Genomic DNA, 20,405 nt, shown 5'->3' with positions numbered 1-20,405 from the left:
GAGCTTTTTACCGTCTGCTATAATGTTAATGTTGTTTTTGGTGTGTTTACATTGATGAATATGGCCACTGTGTAAATCCACAGTATAGTAACGATCTTATTGTCACATTATATCGTTATGATAACATAATATATGCCTTGTGATTTCCTGAAGATAAATACCAAAAATAACACAACTGGGATCACTGCAGCAGTCGCGATCGTCTGATCCCAAATGAAGTATGAGATTGTGATGACATATGATGATGTGTGCAGGTGTTGTAGTGCTGGCCCAATTCTTAGGGGGAAATTTTGATGTCCTTCCTCTTCACCCTCGGTTGGAAGGGCCAAGGGTAAGGGGAACTGGTAGGGGAACAAAAATAGAATTGAGATTGGACCTAAGTGAATTAAAATGGCATCAAATTACAGCAGGTGAATGTTAATATTGCCTTGATTAAGCTTGAACTTAAGACTTAGCCTAAGAGTTAAGCTGCCCCAGACCAGGCTAGTTTCCCTGCATAAGTTGCCTGAGTTTGAACTATCGTAAATTTGGTTTATGTAACAGAATCCACCATTAATAAACCTGATTTACCAAACTAAGCCTGACTTATTCTCTAAACTTGGTTTATGGAACAGGCCCCAGGCTGGTACTTTAGTCCCACCCCTCACAATTTACAAATTAAGCACTAGTTATATCTGTATAGCTATATTCTTAATCTCACAATATTGTACAGTATTATGTACTTGGATAGTCTCTTTTCGTAGTCAAATAGTTATATGATAGTAAATCATTCATTCATACATTAATTTCTTTATTTTTCTTCAGTTTACTCCCTTTATTCATCAGGGGTTGCCACAGCGGACTGAACTGCCAACTCATCCAGCATATGTTTTACACAGCAGATGTCCTTCCAGCTGCAACTAAGAAACTGTCCAAAACTGGCGCGTAGTCATATGATGCAAAGACAAGTAAAACACACCAGAGCATTGTGTGTGTATTGACATGTGAAATAAATGGCATATTCTGACACGTCTACACTTTTGTGTGAATCGATGGGCTTTGGCATAGATTAGAGAACTTTAAACTAAAGCCGACTGGCCGAGCTGATTTTACATGCTCCAGCAAAAAGAGAGGAGTTGTCAGAAAGTCATGCTGTATTCCTCAGCCATTTCCTACTGTGTGTCCATTGGGAATGGGATTTTCGTGCACCTCCTGTGGCGCGTGCAGCTTTCTGAGGAGCTGTGCATGAAATGTGTGTGTTTGTTTGTGGCTGTATGTGGGCATCAGAAGATCACAGCAGTAGACCAAACTGAGGCTGAGGTGCTGAATGCTTAGCTTGGGATACAATCAATGTTTGAATGTGTGAATATAACAAAATTTTGGATTTTTAGTATTGATGTTGAGCTTCTCACCAGTAGAGGGTCAGCTAAACATGTTTGATGGGGTTTCTTTAACACTTTTCAAACTTTTGGTATCCAGGGGTCTTCTTTTTATTATTATTTATTTATTTTATTTGTTTATTTTTGTTATTTTAACTTTTTTATTTGTGTTAAGTGATGTCACAGTAAGATTAAAATTTATATTTATTTTTTAAATTTCTTGGTATATATTTGACATGTATTTACACGTTATATATAGGGAGAAAGAGGAAGAAAAAGGGTAAATGTCATAGACTGTAAAAGATATGGATGTAGTATTCGTAACGTCACCCATAGGTTTCTGAAGAACACATAAGAAGCTACCAGTAGGCGTGGCCAATCGTCGCCATTTTCTTCACGTGTCATCGCACCGACCCGGGGATACCAAAAAAGGGCAAAGAGGCGGAGCGTGTGCAGAGCTACAGACGCCTGCTGACATTTTGCTTAGACGGGCGTTTCTTTGGGAGAAACGCTTAATACTTCATTACCTGCGACTCGTTTGTGTTTTGACCACATGTGCTTGGTTGTATACTATAGAATTCCAGTGTTAAGTATTTTAAAAACACTGCCTTAATACATTGAGCCACTAAACATTGTTCTTATAATGTTTTTCTACAGGAGAAAAATGCTAATTTCTTCCAAATACTTAAAATATAGTCTGTGTTAGTAAATGCAATGCTATTTATGAAATCCAGGCATAACACTGTATGACAATGCTTCAGATGACTGTTCTATTGCCTACAGCAAATTAATCTGTCAGATTCTGAAGTGCATTACAGTTCTAAAGAAAATTATAAGTGATAAATTATCTTAAATAAAGCAAATACATTTATAGATATAGTTTAAAAGTAAACAGGAATTTCACTCACCTGGGAAATGTAGGCCACGTGAATGGTTTGTAAACATAATTAGGTGCACAGCATGCCATATTATCTGAAAATTGTAAGAAATAATTCCAAAAGACAACTGACTGTGTAAAGCCACATAAAACAAAACAAATATACAATATATATACCAAGTTCAGTGGGCAATCAGCCATAATCAGCTGAGATGAAGTGACGGCGACCAGCAAGACCTAGCTGTCACTCAAGGGGCCATGCCCTTAATTATGCAGACTTAACATAATGAAACCCAACGGATGAGTTCTTAAAAAAATTCACCCCCTCACAGTTGTCATGAACAGTAATATTAGCTATATGAACCAAAATCGTTATTTGTACCAGGCTATAAACACCTTTTTTTTCTGCTGTAAAGTTGGCCAATTTATTGGTAGATAGAAATTTGCTCTATTATGCAGCCATAAATTTTGATGAATTATAGTTTCAGTTACTTCCGAATTTGCTTCACGAGGGAGAGCATGAGGTTGCCCCTTGGTAAATATGCATTCTGAGAAGGATATTTTTGTTGTGCAGTCAAGCTATACATTTGCAAATGGTGTTAGACAAATAAGTCACATGATCTATTTTATTCCTTTTTATAAGACCCCATAGTTTTTCATGATTTTATTGTGATAAAAAATTACTGGAAATTTGCAGACAATTTGCGGACAATTTTGCGATTAAAAAATATTTATATGACATCTTATTTCCCATATTAGGCAGCCTACTATGTTAGGTATGCAATCTAACACAATGACAATGATAAAAGTCATAATAATAAAGCTTCTTTATATTGGTCTCTCGTCAAGACGAGATCTAAAACAGATCTAAAATGGTAAGGATTAAGACAAAGGAAGGTTGTAAAACTCTTATCACAATCTTACTTTCTCAGACTGAAGAGCGGTGTTGTCGCGCGCGTTCTGATAAGCTGTGTAGTCGCGCGCGTACTCAGACCGGTGTTGTCACGCGCCTACTGAAGAGCGGGACCGAGAGTGTGCCGCGTCGCGGGGGCACTTTTGATCATTTTGGAAGGGCACTTTCTATCCAAGACTAAAAAGGGCATGTGCACTGCACAGGTTGAGCCCTATGTGTGCACGTGCCTGTCTGACATTATGCACCTCACACATAAGAAATGCATTAGGGCTTTCCCTATACTGTAATACACCTAAAACACGGATTGCCTTAAAACTTTTTTAATGACAGGGATGCGTTTAATCTAGTCAGCGTCAAGGAAAGACTTGAGGAAGTTATTTATTGATTTGATGCACATCATGATACCACCCATACCTGTAAAGCACAAATAATGTCCTTCAATTCGGTCACGTCCAGTGGCCGTCATCCTTGAACCACTGTAAGCTGCTTGCCTTTCTGTTTGTTTCATTGCTCCGATTGTTAGATGTTTAGATGTTACTCATTAGATTATAAGTAGACTGTTAAGTCGGGGTTAGGGTTAGTGTAAATTGACATGTACTTGCAAAGTTATTTATAGTTAGTTAAATGTTTGTTGAAGAGGCAGTAATAACAGATAATAAGCAGACAGTCTACTAATACTCAAATGCACCATCAAAATAAAGTGTTACCAAAAAAAAGGGTAGCGCTGACAGGAAGTGACATCACCTTGTTCAAAGCTGGATTCAAAGTGCCTGACTTTTTCTGAGTTGCACTGTAAAGTATTCTGCATATACAGCCTCATAAACATTAAAGGGTTCACGCAAGGGTCTTCCTCTGTACTAGACACCAGCTGTAGGGTGTTTGCTGCACACCATCGGCTTTGACGTGCCGTATAAACACCCACACACCCATCGCTTGTGTACAAACACTCGCACACACAAGCGCACCAGTCGGTAATGGGAAATAAAACTATGAAGAAAGGGGGATGTTTTGTGGCCGCCGCAGCACTGAGTCAATTGACCTTGAAATGAACAGCAGCACTGGGGGACGGCGAGGTATGGATACATTTAAGAGCTGGGTGTGGGTGCCAGGGGCCACAGCCTACTGCCTAATGACGGACACACTGCGCCATCCATCACAATGCCACTGCCAGGGCACCCGCCAGGGCAAGGCTTTAATCACCTCTTTCCCTCATAAACACACACACACGACACACCAGTTTTTTTATTCTTTACTGTGGGTTGTGCATTTGTATGCGCTGTTAAAGGTACAGTACAGCTAAAAATAGAAGTTGGAATTATGTGTATATTTCTAGATGAAATGCATTGCTGTCTACTGTAGAACACAAATGAAGCTTTCAAATACATGATGAAGCTTTCAAATCAAATACAATGGAAGTATAAAGTCATACAGGTTTAAAATTGTACAAGTGATAAGGAGTTTTGAGGTTAAATCTTTCTTTAAAGGGTCATTGGTTACACTTTACAGTAAGGTTGTAAACTAAGTATTAGTTCGCGTGACCGGAAATTGGCCTGATTACGTGGTTTCAAACTTAATCAAAATCGGACGTTACCTACCGATCAGGACTATATGTAAATATATATATAATCATTATTTTTTTAGCACATCTATAGTTATGCCGTGCCACAGAGTTAGACCTCTTTCTTGACTACACACAGAAACACCAAGCGTGCGGCATGACATCACTTTGTTGCAGAGACGCTATTAGTTAAAGGCCGGCAAAGTAGAACACAGAGGCAGCTTGAAGCGCAAAGTGCGAGTGTGTCTGCGTTCTGGAGGTATTATAAAGTTAATGACAACAACATTGCCATAGTCAAATGTGAGATATGTAAACTTGTGATTGCCTGCTGGGTACTTTAAGTTGAGGTGCTGTTTGTTTTTATATTAGATTTGTTTTATATACAGTTGAAGTCAGAATTATTAGCTCCCTGAATTATTAGTCCCTCTGATTTTTTTTTTCTTTTCCCAATTTCTGTTTAACGGAGAGCAGATTTTTTCAACACATTTCTAAACATAATAGTTTTAAAAACTCATTTCTAATAACTGATTTATTTTATCTTTGTCATGATGACAGTAAATAATATTTTACTAAACATTTTTCTAGACTCTTCTATACAGCTTAAAGTAACATTTAAAGGCTTAACTCGTTTAATTAGGTTAACCAGGCAGGTTAGGGTAACCAGGCAAGTTATTGTATAATGATAGCTTGTTCTGTAGACTTGCGAAATATAGCTCAAAGTGGCTATTAAATTTGACCTTAAAATGTTTTTTTTTTATTAATAACTGCTTTTATTCTAGCCAAGATAAAACAAAAAAGACTTTCTTGAGAAGAAAAATATTTTATCAGACATACTGTGAAAATTTCCATACTCTGTTAAACATCAATCAAAGGGGGCTACTAATTCTGACTTTAACTGTTTATATTTACTGTTGCTCTAAATTCTAAAAGTGAAGAAGTTGTGTTATTTATTTCTTGATTGTTCAAACTACCTCACAGAAGTGCTCTGTTTGTTAAATCAAATCAAATCACTTTTATTGTCACATAATCAGCAGCACGTGTGCTATGATGAGTGAAAAGCTTAGGTCCTGGCTCCAGACAGTGCAAAATACAAATATAGTGCAAATACAATGACAGTGCAAAATACAGACAGTGCAAATACAACGACACTGCAAAATACAGACAGTGCAAAATACAACAACATACAACCGCATACTCCTAAAAAACAGGACAATGTAAAATTGGCAGTGTTGACAGCGATATGTACAATTAATAGATTTACACATAGTTGTAGGCAGTATACATAGTTTTAGACAGTATGTTAACAGAGTTGTTGAATGTAAAAATAAGGAGAAATAAATAAATAAATAAAAAAAGGAACATCCTGGATCTGTTTTTCCGCTCTTCTTTATTCTTTTTTTTATGTATTATAGAAGTATCGGTTTCGGTTTCGGTAGGTACTCAAAATCAAATGGCTTGAAATCTGATCGGGAAAAAACCTGATCGAACATCCCTAAATAATTGCTTAAAAAAGATAAATATTAACTGGAATAAAAAAGTGAGGTTTGTATAGTTTAAAAAAAAAAACAAATTAATCACAATTTTCTATTTTGTTTTACATTAATTTATTTATTGATTTTACATTGATTTTATTTTATTTTTTAAAGAATAAGTTTTTGTTTGCTCAATTTCTGGGGAATGGGAAATGTGCCTCATTAGGATTACTATAATTAAAGCCATCATTTTTAACAAGATAAAGTTAACAATAAAATTAAGATTAAAATGTAACTTAAATTTAAGTGTATTTTTTGAAAACCCATTAAAATGTCTCAGTTATTGCTTTAATTGTATTTGAGCTATGCAACTTTGTAAATTTTCATAAATACATTACATTATTTTGGAAGTCCTTAAAAAATAGAAAACAAAAACATAATAAAAGCTTTTTATTTGATTTTCAACATTTTTATTTGTTAAATGAAGATGAAATTAAAACTTACTTTTCTTCAGTATTTAAAAAAATGTCTTATGCAATTATATTCACTAATTTTATAAAAAATAGTTATGTTTTAATAGATATGAATGATGTTTATGACATCACATAAGCAGTTTTTCATCAATCATACACATAAAAAATTGAAAAAAGAAAAAAAAAGTACAGTACTTGATTTTATAAATGTTCTAAAATATATAATAATAAAAATAATTAAAAAAAAAACAAATGGTCACACTTTATTTTGATGGTCTGTTTGTTTTATTTAAGTTACATTGCATCTACATGCTAACTAATTCTCATTAGATCATGGGTAGACTGTTAGGTTGGGGTTGGGATTAGGGTTGGTGTCAGTTAAGTTGATATGTACTTGCAAAGTTTCTTATAGCCAGTTAAATGTCTGTTGAAGAAGCAGCATCAACAGATATAAAGCAGACAGTCTACTAATACTCAAATGGACCATCAAAATAAAGTGCTACCAAATAAATACATTATTACATTCAATTACATAGTAAATACAAAATATCAACTAAAACTAAAACAGACTAAAATACACTGCTAAAAAATAAAATACAATACTAAAAATAAAACACTTTCTTTTTCTATCTAAAATGTGTTTAAACAACTGGATGGGTTCTTATACATGCCTATGATGTTTCACCACTCACATTAGCATACAGTACACACTGTCTCCTGCTTTCAAACTCTCTAAATGCTGAACTTCACCCACATCCTCACACTCCCAACCACTTTCTTTTCACCCCACTGAAATCAGCAACAACCTATTTAACGCTCTGTTCTCCAGAAGGTCGCTGTGTGTGTGTGTGTTTTCCGACAGAAGATTCTAGATGCCGCAGCTCTACCTCACGTCTGGAGCACATCGTCTTCCTCCAGAAGTGAACCCAGCGGTACAACCCTTCTATCAGCTTAAAAATAGTGAGACAGATGGAGACAAAGAAAAAAAGTTCAATATTTGTTGCGGCGCATCAGAAGTGCTGTGATTTATGTAACGGGGGTTAGTGAAACGGGTCTGCTTGTACACCCAGTGGGTTTGTTCCTCGCAAGAAATGAGTCAGAGGATCAGTCTCTCTCATGCTTTTTTTCCCCCCACAATCCTCTGGGGTTTTCCTGTCAGCCGAGAGCAGCGTTTGGCCGTGTCTTTTTGTGCCGCGGCTTTGAACTCCTCGCTGATGCTTTTTCCTCTCTGAGCTTCATAAGCACCCGTTCTTTCTCTCTTGGACTCATTTCTGGACTTTTTTAGCTTAATTAAGATGTTTAACCTTGATGAGCCGCTTATTGTTCCCATGCCAAGACTTTCTCTTTTTGGAAGTTTTTTCGAATTTTGGATTGGCTGTGTTGTGGCATACTTTCACAAACGCTCTGTTGTTTAAAACAGTTAGTGCTGGCTCCAAAATCATGCCAACCATTGAGATGAGAAATTAGAAGTTGTTTATGTTGGACTTCAGTAAAATCCAGAAACTATTGGTTTACTAGTGTTTTAATATACACCAAATGTCATGACATATGTCTCAGGAAACTAAAGACCTGCTCTAACTTTAGTCTGTTTGTGCTTTGGTAACTATTTCCTTTTCTAAATTTAGTGGGTTCCACACAATCAATCTGTCTTGGGACAACGTAAAGGAAATATTTAAGCTTATGTTGAACTGGACATGACGCAATTAAATTGTAGAAAACGCAAGAATTGTGATGTTTCATCTCATTTTAAATAAGTCATTTGAACAAACAGCAAACTTAATTTTTTTGAGTGTAAAACATTCTGCCATTATTTACTCATTTATTCATACATTTTCCTTCAGCTTAGTCCCTTATTTATCAGGGGTTGCCACAGCGTAACGAACCAACCAACTATTCCAGCATATGTTTGGTGCAGCAGATGCCCTTCCAGCTGCAACCCAGTACTGGGAAACACTCATAAACTCCCACATTCACACACACACACTCATATACTACGGAATACTTTGTTTACCCAATTCACCTATAGTGGATGTCTTTGGATTGTTGAGGGAAACCGGAGCACCTGGAGGAAATCCACCCAAACATAGGGAGAACACGCAAACTCCACACAGAAATGCCAGCTGGCCCTGCTGGGACTCGAACCAGCGACCTTCTTGCTGTGAGGCGACAGTGCTAACCACAGAGCCACCGTGTTGCTGCATTTTTTTATTGTGTTGAACACCATTAACTCTGACATTTGTTTTAACCAACGAATGCCCCCATGCTGGGAAACACCTACGCATTCTATCATTCTCACATTTCAGCTAATTTAATTGATCGAATTCACATTTTTATATATTGTATTTGTATGTCTTTGGACTGGAGCACCCAGAGGAAAACCACACAGGGAGAACATGCACACTCCACACTGGAACAGTACTGGAACCAGTAATTGCTATTCACGTGGGTTTCACTAACAATAAAAGAATGATATGAATGAAAAGTCAATTAGAATTTAAAGGGGAGAGTATAAATTCTACTTTTTTCTTGTTAAACATTTAGTATTTTTTTTCTTTTTTACTTATTTTTACAGTGCATAAACATTTATTTAGCAAGCTTTTGAGATTATGCTATAATCAATTTTAAATTGGCATGAAATAATTTTTCAAATGTAATATTTTGAAATTTGACTATATATTAAAGTGCCCAAAGTAGGGCCCGCAGGCCAAAGTTGGCCCACGGTAACCTTTGGTTTGGCCCACCATCCCATGTTAAAAGAGAGGGAGAGGGATGGTTAAAACTAATCTAATCTTAGTTTCTTTGTTTAATTTAGGAGCTAGAAAAATAAATAAATTGATTCAATTAAATGTTGTAAATGAACCAGACTTTGAATCAGAATTTGAATGCTGTCAGTTGACAGATAGAGGACAATGCACTAGACATCTGTGAGTAAACCAAGGTAAAGGCAGGAGCAGTTTGGCTAGTGTATTCAGCATTGAACTCCATTGTGTTTTAAATGGGATTGTTTATGTTTTTACTGTAATAAGTTCATTATAAGGGGTTAAAAATCATCATTAATTAATACTTAAATATTAGCAACTAAATTAGGGAATTATCCATGGCAAATTTAATGTACTACAGTTTGGGATATTTTACTTTGGCCCTGTCTTTTTGGCCCTTTAAAAAAAAGTTAAAAGAAAAAAAATTATATAACACCTTTTGTTAATGGAAAAAGTATATAAAATCTATAAACTTAAAATGTAATTTATTGCAGCTATTTACCAAATAAATATGTGTAATTTTGATTTATTTTAGCTCATTTACATGTATAAATATATATTGATTTAAAAACATTAACCAGTTCAAATACAAATTACTTTAAAATGAAAACAGACAAGGTACACATAAAACATATAAAAACATGACTTAAAACTGTGATAAAGAAATCACAGAATTGATAGCTAATATCTTGCCCACATTTGTCCTGTGTTATTTACTTACCAAAGAAACATCTCACTTCTTCCAAAATGATGTAAATCATGACTCGTAAATCATGACTGTAACATTTCATCAAACAAATGCACACACTTTTAATGGCTCGTATACACGCATGACTGAAAGCAGCAATCCAACAAAACAAATCACATAATGTTCAGATCAGAACCAGCTCCAGCTTAAATATGAAGCACAGATGACCTGCTTTAAACACAGCCAAACTCAAAGACAATCTGACGCACACGGGCACTTATCTTGCAGAACACGCCTCAATAAATCATCCGCAATATGCAGATATAGGCTCTCAGCTCTTCAGGTGTGAGTTTCTGCTGGCTGGAGGCAGACCTGAGCAGCAGTAATGACCCTGAAGCCTTTACTAGTGGATATTTATAGCGTTCTGGGCTCAGGAACACACTGACTTCATGCATGTGGGCGTCCAGATACCCGTTGCCAGGTTACTGTGGTGCTTCCAGGTACCTGTGTGTGTGTGTGTTTCCCCAGATGCATTGCGCACACACACACAAAAACGACAATACACACAAACACACCTTTAGAGAAGAAGAGATCTGAGCGCTCTTTGCAGAATTCAAGAAGAAGTGAAAAGGCTGTATATTTATATGAGCAATATCACCTGAGTTGCAGTGTGATATGGCTGTATATCAGAACTGGTGGGAGGTGTATGTTGTGCCTGAGAGTCCCATCAGGGACAATATACAGTCATATCACACTGCTATGAGTGTGATATTGCCTCTTTACAACAGTTTAACAACATAATCGTATATAAAAAAGAAAATCACGGACAGTCTAAAAATAAATGGTGGAACTTTCTTCCACCATTTACTCACATCTGCAGCTGACGTCAGAACAGTAGAAACCGTTGCTACTTCACAAACATCATCATTTAGAGCTAGTATTTGAATGATTCTATAGCGCAATGTCTAAAGTCATGAGAAAACAGTTGATTTGTCCCACATTTTAGGTTCATAAGGCTGATCAGTCTACAAGGATTTCCCAGTATTTCACTGTTGCAATCGAGTGATCACAATAACTATCCGCAAAAAAAGCCAAAGCAGAGCAATCACTACCAGATTGCTGTTGTGTTTGTGATTAGAAATATGGTAAACACATGCAGGCATTTCTTCTTTCGTTCTTTTTACTGAAAAAGTCTGCAGTAACGAAAACAGGAGACTCATTAGAAACAAATGGCCAACCTAAAAGTAACTCAGGGTTATACAAAGAGCAGCCAACACAAAATACATACATTCCTGTTATCTGAGTCCCATATCACGCCCAATACACTACAATTATATAGTATAAATACAGCACTACAACATACAAAAGAGAGAGATCGACTTACCAGTTTCATATTGATTTTAACAGCTGTAGTTAGAAATTATGCATTTTTTGCTCCTCTTAGGGCTTATTATGCAGTCTCTGTCGCCTTCTTGTGGAAAGACAACGTCAACCGTCTTTTCTCCGCTCAATGACAGGATGATGGCCACCAAAGCACTGTCTCTCAGAAATTATAAATGTTTAAAATAGGCACTATCCTTATAAATAAACTGCATAGCTGCAATCTAAACATCTTCATTCTCTACTAAAAAAGACTCAAAAGTACATTGTTGTCCAACAGCTGCAATATTTGTTAAACTGTATAGTGTCCTCTGCTTGTTGTTTTATGTGGGCGGAGTAATACACAAGAGTGAAGGGTTAAAAGGCTGGATAAGTGCTGTTATTTGCAGAATATCGCCAAATAATAGAAAAAAAGAAACCATTACACTTTCTAATGAAGTTTCTTTTTACATTTATTTAGTTTTTAATGCTCTTGTGTTTAATTATTAATATTTTTTCCATTATATATATATGGCGAGGCAGTGGCGCAGTAGGTAGTGCTGTCGCCTCACAGCAAGAAGGTCGCTGGGTCGCTGGTTCGAACCTTGGCTCAGTTGGCGTTTCTGTGTGGAGTTTGCATGTTCTCCCTGCCTTTGCGTGGGTTTCCTCCGGGTGCTCCGGTTTCCCCCAAAGACATGCAGTACAGGTGAATTGGGTAGGCTAAATTGTCCGTAGTGTACGAGTGTGTGTGTGAATGCGTGTGTGGATGTTTCCCAGCTGGAAGGGATGTTTTGCGGCTGGAAGGGCATCTGCTGCGTAAAAACTTGCTGGATAAGTTGGCGGTTCATTCCGCTGTGGCGACCCTGGATTAATAAAGGGACTAAGCTGACAAGAAAATGAATGAATGAATGAATATATATATATATATATATATATATATATATATATATATATATATATATATAATAATTCCTTACATTTCTATAGCGCTTTTCTGGGCACTCAAAGCGCTTTACACAGTGGGGGGAATCTCCTCATCTACCACCAGTGTGCAGCATCCACCTGGATGACGCGACGGCAGCCATTTTGCGCCAGACCGCACACCACACACCAGCTGATTGGTGAAGAGGAGACAGTGATGCAGCCAATTGAATATGGGGATGGTTAGGAGGCCATGATGGACAAAGGCCAGTGGGCAGATTTGGCCAGGATGCTGGGCTTAAACCCCTACTCTTTTCGAAGGACATCCTGGGATTTTTAACGACCACAGAGAGTCGGGACCTCGGTTTAACGTCTCATCCGAAAGACAGCGCTCACCGAGCAGTATAGCGTCCCCGTCACTATACTGGGGCATTAGGACCCACACAGACCGCAGGTATATATATATATATAGCAGGTATATATATATATATATAGCAGGTATGTATATATATATATATATATATATATATATATATATATATATATATATATATATATATATATATATATATATATATACATTAGATACAATTAATAAATATTTAATTTATTTATTAGCACATAGTTAATTGCTAATTATATTGATATAATTGATATCTGCTCTCTTTTTGCAAGCTTGGAGGTAGCCCTAATTGTTTTTCCTGCTTACCAGTCAATTAGACTTGAGTAAGAAAACAATTTCTGTGAATTGAAGCACAGAACACTTCCTAATGAAGTTTCTTTTTGCCTTCATTTAGCGTTTAATGCTCTTAAACAGTGAAGTCAAGGGATAAATACAGGTTCTGCGGGCCGGTACAACATCCACACGTCTCTGCACTCCAGGGATGAGCCTGGCGGAAAGGTGCTGAGCTCTAATGAACGCCTTTAATAATGAAAAATGCCGCTTGCGCAATACAACAAGCCTTGCACACGCTGCAACTCTATCTTAACTTTAGCACACAGACCTGCTCCACCACAAACATGGCCTAAAGATTACATCCCACAATTGATCAATAGCTTAATGAGATCCCATTTTCTCCAGCAAATAGCATCCAGGCCCCAAAGTTTCCTCCTTTAGTTTGTTGGTTGAAAACTTTGCGTTATTAAAAGGGAGCAGCGAGCGAGCAGGAAATTAAATTAAATGAAGTTTGCATCCTGATAGATTTATACAGCACTGCGTGTTTTCATTGTGTTGTTGTGCCAGCGAGTGCCAGCGTTATTGTGTGGGTGCGTAAAAGCTCTCTGAAGAGACAAGGAGTGAGCCGGGGATGTCATGCGCTTCTGGCTCACTCTTGAATTTACGACTGATGCTCGGCTTCACAGATTACTTGTATTTGGATGGGTTGTAAGTCTGCCAAACATGCATTGTAAAACAGGGACGGATGAGTTGGTGGAGGTGGGAACAAAAAAGAGGAATGTGTGTGTGTGCATGTGTGCAAGCATGTGTGTGTGTGAATGGGTTGGCTTATGATGCGTGTGTGTGTGTGTTTTTGTTGTTGTTTTTTGAGAGGTTCAGTATATGAGCGCCTTTTATTTCTTTGTTTTTATTGTTAAATATTAATTTTTTACTCTATGCTTTCATAGTCATAATTCACCCCAAAATCAAAAACAATTAAATGGGTGGTCCACTACAATATCATATTTTAAACTTTAGTTGATGTGTAACGTAGCTGTGTGAACATAACAACTCTGAATGTAATATAATCAAAGTTCAATGCACAGGGGGACATTGGCTTTTACAGAGTTAGCTTAGCAAAGCCTACAGCGAACAAAGTTTGGGGACTACAAAAAAATACATCCAGACTAGTGAGATCACAAGGGCTTTCGGTTTTGCGCATACACTCCGTGCAATGAAGGGCATGGTACGAGGTGAGGGAATGTTATAGTAGAGAAAGCTAAAATGCCTTCCAAATGCTGCTATTTCCAAAGAGCTTCTTCTGTTTCTGTATTTGGGCTTCCAAAGGACGTTTTAATTGAATTATGTTCTAGAGAATTATAAAAAAACATATAGCTAGCATTTGACAAAGGAGAACTTCCAGAATCTCTCCCAGTTCAGTGCTAGATTCGGTTAAAACTCCTCCAACCGACAAAGCTGTGGATTGTTAGTCACAACCTGTAAGTATTTTTATTTTTAGCGAGGACGTGAACAAGGATGTAAACAACGTAAAATGCTGTTTGGCACCGCTAAAACTTTAGCTATAAATTTACATTTTTCAGTCAAACAGTTGTAAACACCCACAATCTTCAGCAGCATGTCTCTCTATGCAGACACTTTCAGTGTCTCTCTATGTAGCCGCTTTGTGCGTTCTACATCTCAAATAACGAACTCGCAAAAGGTATGTGAGCGTTAAATATTACTTGCACATGCTTATTCCGAATATATGTGAAAGACACTTGTCAGATTTTATTTTAGAGAGCAGGCATGAGGTTCAGCTGTGTGCTCTTCATTTTCTATCTGATGCAGGCAAACTGATATGATGTGATGTTGTGGAGTCAATCCGTGAATGACAGCACATTATGTTAGCTGACCAATCAGAGCCCCTTGAGGGCAGGCCTTTCAGAGGAACTAGGAAATATGTCGTTTTCATGTCGGCTGAGTAGCTTTATATAATTAAAGTAAGATATATGAAAAATTAATTATGACAATTATTATTAATTATAACAAAAATTATGTGAAGCATGAGCACACATTGCTTTGCCTTTTATACACATAACCAAGCCTTTTAAAATACACTGTGGACCACCTTTTTAAGACAAATAGGATTTGCCTAAGAAATCCAAACTTATTTTTTATGGCTAAAACATATGGCGTTACACTTATTATTATAAATCTTTTTTTTACCATTTTATTTTATTTTATTTTGATTTCATTTTATTTTATTTTGTCTGTCCTTTCTCACCCCGAACTATATATTGCAAAATATGGTGGTGGAGAATGTTGTAAGATGGAAAATAGGGTGAAAAAATCTGTGAGATAAATATTTCAAAATATGCTCATATATATATTAGAATTTATTGTATTTTATATCTAGTATATTTATTTTATGTTTTATTTATTCATTTATACATGGAACAGTTCATTCTAGTTCTCTAATTGGATTGGCTAAAAGCTATGGGATATTCCACCAGTATCAGCACTTTTCCAGTCTCTTCACTCGTGTGTTTAACTCACAGCAAGTGCCAAGCAGAGAACTAAACTTACTATAATATGTAAGTACTGGGGCTGTTGGACCACATAATGTATTTTTGAGATGTAGTAGCCAAAATGTAGTAGTTTAAATTTATAAGGATAGTTCCTGTTTCAAAATGTGTGTTGATGATATTGGAGATGGCTTCCAGCGAGTCTGGTCGCTGTTCAATCTCTCATTCCTGCAAAGAGCACCCTTCTGATGGACACTTTTTCTGAAATCTGATGTATGTTTTAGTTAAATGTTAAATACAATATCTTAGTTATAGTTGTACATCACTACTGTTGTGAGTATATGCGACTTTTTCTCTGTGCTAATATACTGACACATTTCAGCCTTACTTGTGTTATTGCTGATATGTAGTATAATACATTAATTAAGAAAATACGGTATGGGCTGCATGGTGGCACAGTGGGTAGCGCGTTAGCCTCATAGCAAGAAGGTTGCTGATTCGAGCCTCAGCTGGATCAGTTAACGTTTCTATGTGGAGATTGCATATTCTCCCTGTGTACGTGTGGTTTACCTCACAGACCAAAGACGTGGTATAGTTGAATTGGGTAGGCTAAATTGTCTGTGGTGTATGTGTGTGAATGAGTGTGTATGAATGTTTCAGCTGGAAGGGCATCTGCTACGTAAAAACATGTGCTGTAAAAATTGGCAGTTAATTCCGCTGTGGTGACCCCAGATTAACAAAGGGATTAAGCATGAAAAAAGAAAATGAATTAATGAGTACGCATATATTACTTCACAAAGTAACACTTATTTTTATACACTATATTGATATAATACAGAAAGTCATTTTAAATATAAAAACTATTGTCTCTAAACAGATTTAAGCTGCAAAGATTTTAGCTTTATTTTATTTATTTTATTTTGTTTATTTATGTGTTTTATTCATGTATTATGTATTTAATTAATTGATTAATTTATTTATTTTAAGAAATTATGACCTAAATATCAAATAATTATTGTAAAATTTACATTTCATCTAAGAGAAACGCATAACAAATTTTAACCATGCTTCATTGTCATGCACAATTTACATGTGTATATATATATATATATATATATATATATATATATATATATATATATATATATATATATATATATATATATATATATGCTTATACTTTTATATATATATACTTTTTTCAGGATTATATTTTTTCTTTGGATTTTGCAGAAAATATAACCAAGCCTCTTTGAGATTTTAAGAAGCTTTATCCATGTAAAGGATGTGTGGTGCCCAAATGTCATGGGTCTGGGTTTTACTTATCTAGAGTATACTGTAGCTCTCAGTATGTTTAAGGACTGTGTCTCTGTCCTGGTGTTAGAGGACTGTGTGTCTGGGTGTTTTCCACACCTGTGAATGCAGTGCCAGTCAACTCCAGCAGCAGGAGCCACATCTGACATCCTCTATACACATGAAAGAGAAAAGAGCACCAGAATCCACTCTTAAAACACTGTCATGAAGACTGATTTCCTGTGGCTTTAAAATTTAAATCAAATCTCTTGCTTTTAATCCATCAAAGGTGCTGTTCAAACACCTTGACACGTTCACTTTGAATATCAAGTGTGCTGGTTGAAGAGTTCAGTCAGAAGTCCTCACTGTGAATTACAGGCCCGTTTGCTATTCAGCACTCTGAATTTGGATTTTGATTCATTCTGCTGTCCTGTTTCATCATGCAGGTTTTCTGGACACTATTCAGGGTTTGTTAGTCTCTTTTCTTAGTTGTCTTAATTGTTTTTCTCAGTTGGGTGAATTTCACAAGAAAGAACCAGGTCATTGTTTTCACCAAAATGAAAAGATAAAATAAGAAAATATATTAAAGCTTTATTATTTTATTTTGTGACTTTTGAAACCTTGTTTTATTTTTTATAGCTATATTATATTATATTATATTATATTATATTATATTATATTATATTATATTATATTATATTATATTATATTATATTATATTTAAATTATATTATATTATATTATATTATATTATATTATATTATATTATATTATATTATATTACATTATATTATATTATATTATATTATATTATATTATATTATATTATATTATATTATATTATATTATATTATATTATATTATATTATATTATATTATATTATGGATGTTTCCCAGTGATGGGTTGGAGCTGGAAGAGCATCCCCTGCGTAAAAACATGTGCTGAATAAGTTGGTGATTCATTCCGCTGTGGCGACCCTAGATTAATAAAGGGACTAAACAAAATGATTAATATATTGTATCTTTTTTTACAGCTTTACAGTTTTAGATTCGTCAACTAGAAAAAAAATTATTATATTTTATTATATTTTGATTATAATAATATAATATAATATAATATAATATAATATAATATAATATAATATAATATAATACAATATAATATAATAAATCATTAATATATTCTATATTATCTATATCTATATATCTATATCTATATATATCTATATATTATCATACTGTTACTTTGAAATATGATAATAATGAGTCATATCAATTTATCAAATAATTAATCTAAAAACAACAAAGACATAAAACAAAATAAAATTATATATATAATCAAATTTTAAAAAACTAAATTTAGGTGCTTTTGTACATGGCCATGAGCCGGTCTTTTTACTACGGCCCCTCAGTGAAAGTGCCGGTGGCTGTATAAATGTCTGTGTTTGTGTGTATTACTCCATTGAGCATGCAGGACACATATTTTGCACACATATACGTGGACGTGTAAAGCTGCAGGCCAGGAGAAATGCACAGAGCCGCAGCACGTAACGCTCATAAAACTAATAAAAATGCTAATGAAAGGGACAGTTTTCACCACTGTTTCAGAGTGTGGATTCAGCTTGCGTATGCGTTATGTATCTGCACTACACATGGCATTCAGGTGCGTGTGTGTGTGTTTTCTTGTTCAGTGCGCTTTGTAATCCACACTATTTAGGATTTCAAAACAGAATTGATGTTATTTGCTCCGTTTAGCTACACTTTAACCAAGCCTTTTATTCAAGAGCAGTTAAAATGTGTCCAGCAAAAACGTGTTGACTTTAAATAAGTCAACAAAACAGAATTGAATTAGTTTAAAGCATAGACCATGGACGTAATATTCGTAACGTCACCCATAGGTTTCTGAAGAGTGAAAAATGAAGCTACAAGTGGGCATGGCCAATTGTCGCCATTTTGTTTGTGTGTCATTATGCCAACCAGGGTTGACCCAAAAAGGGCAAAGAGGCGGAGCTATGCTACAGATGACTGTTCTATAGCCTACAGCTAATCAGTCTGTCAAATTCTGTAGTGCATTACAGTTCTAAAGAAAAATATAAATGATCAATGATCTTAAGTAAAACAATTGCATTTATAGATATAATATACAAAAAAATAAGAATTTTATCTGGGAAATGGAGGCCATGTGAATTGTTTGTGAACACAATTAAGTGCACACAGTTCGCCATATTATCTGATAATTGTAATAAATACTTCCAAAAGGCAACTGACTGTGTAAAGCCACATAAAACAAAACAAAAATACAGTATATCTGCCGAGTTCAGTGGATTATCAGCCGGAATGACTTGGCGATTACCAGCGAGACCTAGCTGTCACTCAAGTGGCCAAAAAAAATATGCAGACTTAATATAACTAAATATAAATGAAACGGATGTGTTATAAAACAAATTCAAACCCCTCACATTTGTCATGAAGGGTAATATTAGCTATATACATTGGTGGAAAGAGAACTGAAAAATTATACTCAAGTAAAAGTGCCATTACTTGCCTAAAAATTTAGTGCAAATAGAGTAAAGTATCTTTTGTAAATATCACTCAAAGCATGAGTAAAAAGTAGACCTTTCAAAAGCACTCTAGAGTAGTGAGTTGTAAGTTTTACGCTGTGAAAAGTTGATGCATTTACATCTAATTTGTTGATGTGTTTAGTTATTGCCCAGCAAGCACACAACATCATAAGACGATAATATCAGGTTAGATTTAGGTTGTGATGTCAGGTGACTAAAATTCAATATCTAGCCTGTGTCTAAAGACAGTGTTATTTTGACATCAAATGACATTGATATTTGGATGATTTTAGGTAGTGTTGGAAAATCCAACATTGATCTAACATCTTAAACCAATGTCATATTGAGGTCTAATACTGACATTTATTTGTCAGATATGGCAACCAAAATCCAACATCTGATTGATGTCATAGTGGTAACATGCACACAACGGCAAGCTGTAGCATCATTAGACATTGATATTTGGTTGGTTTTAGGTTGGACATTCATGTCGACCTGGCGTTGGGTTCTGAGGTGAAACCAACTTTCATTTCCAACACACAACTTACAACTTGAATTTCACGTCATGTTGACATCTTGTGCCTGCTGGGTTTTTAAGGCCATTTCGGTCATCATACAGTAAACATCCATCATCAGTGACCCGTATTTAAACAGTCTCTGGGTCAATGCGTGTAGAGATTTTGGACATCTTCCTGGACACTTTTAATACTTCCACAGTTTGCTGCAATTATAAATCACCCATGTCTTGAGGTAGTTCATTATGACGTGATTTACCTTCTATGTGCGATTTAATTTGACAGGAATCACAGAACTGATTTTTCTTATCCTTATATACAAGAAAATAATAAGGTAGGGACTGCAGATTAAAGAAAAGTAGTTCAGATACAGCACTAAAAATGTACTCAAAGGACAGTAAAAGTACACATTTATATAACGACTTAGTAGATTACAATTCCTGAAAAAAACTACTCTATTACAGTAATTTGAGTATTT

General features: G+C 35.5%; 1 protein-coding gene and 1 long non-coding RNA gene across 42 annotated transcripts in view; one reads left to right on the top strand and one right to left on the bottom strand.

Moving 5' to 3' along the window:
- camta1a (calmodulin binding transcription activator 1a) overlaps positions 1–20,405 on the top strand; it is a 641,759-nt gene that overhangs the window by 534,675 nt on the left and 86,679 nt on the right. The window lies entirely within an intron of this gene.
- Positions 20,094–20,405, bottom strand: part of LOC141380514 (uncharacterized) — a 90,501-nt gene continuing 90,189 nt past the window's right edge. The window contains exon 6 of the long non-coding RNA XR_015523747.1: positions 20,094–20,133. This is a non-coding gene — a long non-coding RNA (uncharacterized LOC141380514). The remainder of the gene's footprint in view (positions 20,134–20,405) is intronic.

The sequence above is a fragment of the Danio rerio genome, chromosome 23 (assembly GCF_052040795.2).
Source record: "Danio rerio strain M-AB ecotype USA chromosome 23, GRCz13ab, whole genome shotgun sequence".
In the NCBI taxonomy this organism is placed as follows: Eukaryota; Metazoa; Chordata; class Actinopteri; order Cypriniformes; family Danionidae; genus Danio; species Danio rerio.
Note: the sequence above shows the minus strand (reverse complement) of the source record. Positions and strands in the feature narration are given on the sequence as shown.